This window comes from Camelina sativa, chromosome 5 (genome assembly GCF_000633955.1).
Source record: "Camelina sativa cultivar DH55 chromosome 5, Cs, whole genome shotgun sequence".
NCBI classification, from domain to species: domain Eukaryota; kingdom Viridiplantae; phylum Streptophyta; class Magnoliopsida; order Brassicales; family Brassicaceae; genus Camelina; species Camelina sativa.
Genome location: NC_025689.1, coordinates 20,252,426 through 20,255,481, shown reverse-complemented (window position 1 = coordinate 20,255,481; position 3,056 = coordinate 20,252,426).

The following is a 3,056-nucleotide window of genomic DNA, read 5'->3' as shown; positions in this document are numbered from 1 at the left end:
GTGTTGGGGTAGAAGCAGTCTTGCCTTCCATGTACTTCAGCTTCGAGTTAAGAGCTTCAAACTTGACATTAAGATCATTGTATGAACACTCCATTCGCTGACTGAGTTCAGCAAACTTCTTAGCAGTATCCAAAGATCCGCTAGCTTGACCCTGAAGAAGTTGTTGCATCATTTGCTTCATTTCTTGATCTGGGGTTGGAGTAGGCTGAACTGGTTGAGGGCGGAATCCTGGTGGTGGTCCTAAGGGAGCTTGGTATCCTTGCTAGAACTGTTGTTTAGGGACGAATCCCTGATTGTAAGGCACAAAACGTTTTTGTTGACCTTGTTGTTACTGCTGAGGAGGGTACACCTGATCCTGTGGATTTGCAACGTTGATGCTCCGGTAAGACAAATTGGAGTTCGTCTGATAGAGGTTGTAACCCTTGTTGTATCCACCTTGATTATGGACGTAGCTTNGCCAACCTTCATCTACGTCTTTATTCAAGAAGTTGCCATTTGAAGCAGTGTCAAGCAGCATGCGTATCTTTGGAAGTACACCACGGTAGAGAGTGCTCAGCAGTGACTCGTTACTGAATCCATGATGTGGGCATTGGCTATGGTAACCCTTGAAACGCTCCCGGGCTTCGCAGAATGATTCTGAGTTCTTCTGAGTGAAACTGGAGATATCATTCCTGAGACGTGCTGTTCTAGAGTTAGAGAAGAACTTGGCCAAGAAAGCTTTCTTGCATGCGTCCCAAGTGGTGATGGTTCCCTTGGGAATGTTTTTCTCCCATTGATGAGCTTTGTCTCCCAGGGAGAATGGAAAGAGGCGCAACTTGTAACCATCCTCACTCACGCCGTTGATCTTGGTGAGACTGCACAGACGGTCAAACTCGTCCAAGTGGTCGAGTGGATCCTCCATAGGCAACCCGTGAAACTTGTTTCCTTGGATCATGGTAATCAGACCACTTTTGATCTCGAAGTTGTTGTTCGGCACGGCGGGAGGGACGATTCCAGCACGTTGAGTGTGAGTGTTCGGTGCATCCCCAGCACCAATGTTTCGCGGTCCCTGATGTGGTTCATGCTGTTGTTCCATAGTGACGTGTGCGAGATGCTCAACGGGTTGACGAGCTTGTCGTGGGCGTTGCAACCGGTTGATTTCGTCGATCACAGGAAGGAGATTCTGATGCCCTCTTGATCTGGTGTGCATGCAAGGTTGCAATCAACAGGTTCCTGAGATGCAAAACAAACAAGCAAACAACCAAAACAAGTCAGTACTCAGAATGATAAGTGTAACAGAACTTAATCTTGCAAAACTTGAAATCTTAAATGTAGCAAAACGAATCCCAAATGGCAACGGCGCCAAATTGATACTAGGATTTTTGTGTGTCTTATCCTAGTAGGTTCAATTAACCTTAAGTGTTGTAGTATTTAAGGTGTCAATCCAAATGGGATGTTGCTAGCAATCAAGATGCAATCAAGGAATCACAAGTCAAGCCAATTCAAAAAGAGTGTTTTTTCTAACAATCCTAGAATGACAAAAATGCAAACGGAAATGTGTTCTGGAACTAGAAACGAGAATGCAAGACAAGAAATGAAAATTAATAAAAACAGAAACGAGTCTAAGCATGAACTAAAAAGCAAGAAGCGAAACAATCTCAGGAATGTAATATCAATCAAAAGGATAAAAGTCCTAAGGATGGGAGTAATTGATGTCGGTGGAGTATCCTAGTCTACAGAGTGTTTAACATGCCACAAGCAATCTATCCCTAAACAATGAACATCACAACTTAGCTAATCCAATCTCTTGGTAAAAGCTACTCAGACTCAACCACTTCCATACCTAGCTCTCGCTAGAGAAACGTGGTCGAGCAGGCATGACAAACAAGTTCATTCACGTCAACAAACATCCTAGACAACTAATCTCTTAGGCTAGGAACGTAAGTCTCTGGCACTAGTTGGTCAGACATTTCATCGAACACCTTTTGGGTGTGGAAATGTCTCGAACCTAGTTCCAATTGATCAGAGAGAAACTAGTAATTCTAACTCTAGTCCAGAAGGGAATCATACAAATCAAGCTTAAACACCCTACATCCTAAGATCCTCCACCTAATCTATCCCATCCTCAAGAACTAACGCACTACTCAGATCCGGAAATCATCATCAACAATACAAACTCAGAAAACATTGAAACAAGCATTCTTAGATAGGTAAAAATGAGATAAACAAGTTTGTAGAAGAAATCAAATGCAAATACTCAATGAATTAAAAGATATCTGGATAAAAGTCTGAGAATGGTTTTTGGTGGCTAGGAAAACCTTACAAAAATAAAAACGAGATAAAAACTAAGATGATGTCGCGAAGACTTAACAAAACGTATTTATAGTAAAAACATAAAATCCCGAAAACTTAAAACGACAAGACGAACAGTCGGTTTGGGAATCTCCTGAAGCGTGTAAGAAGGAACGTCTTCCTGACATGTGCGAACGAGTAATGGCTCGAGTGAGTGATGGCGTTGGCTCGAGTGAGTGATGGCGTTGGCTCGAGTGGAGTGATGGCGTTGGCTCGAGTGGAGTGATGGCGTTGGCTCGGGTAGCGCGACTCGAACGGCACGACAGCGCGACTCGAACGGCATGAATCAAATGGCACGACAGCGTGACTCAAATGGCATGACAGCGCGACTCGAACGGCACGACACGAACGGCACGACAGTGCGACTCGAGCTGGATGTATACGCTTCCACTAAAGCGATGATAACTTTTGAACCACAGCTCTGCTTGGCTTGAAATAAATGACATTGGAAAGATGACTCAATTCTCCACAACTATGATGAAGACGTCGAAAGCTGAATCCCCCGACCGGTGGCTCGAAGGACGACTCGAATGGCGACTCGATCGACGGTCAAGGTGTTGCTCAAGTGGGTGACTCGAACGGCATGACAGCGCAACTCGAACGGCACGACAGCGCGACTCGAACGGCACAACTTGAACGGCATGACAGCGCGATGTGTTCCCAACGTCTCCTAGATATTTGAAATACTCCAAAATGCACAATGTATGCAAGGATGATGCAAGAAC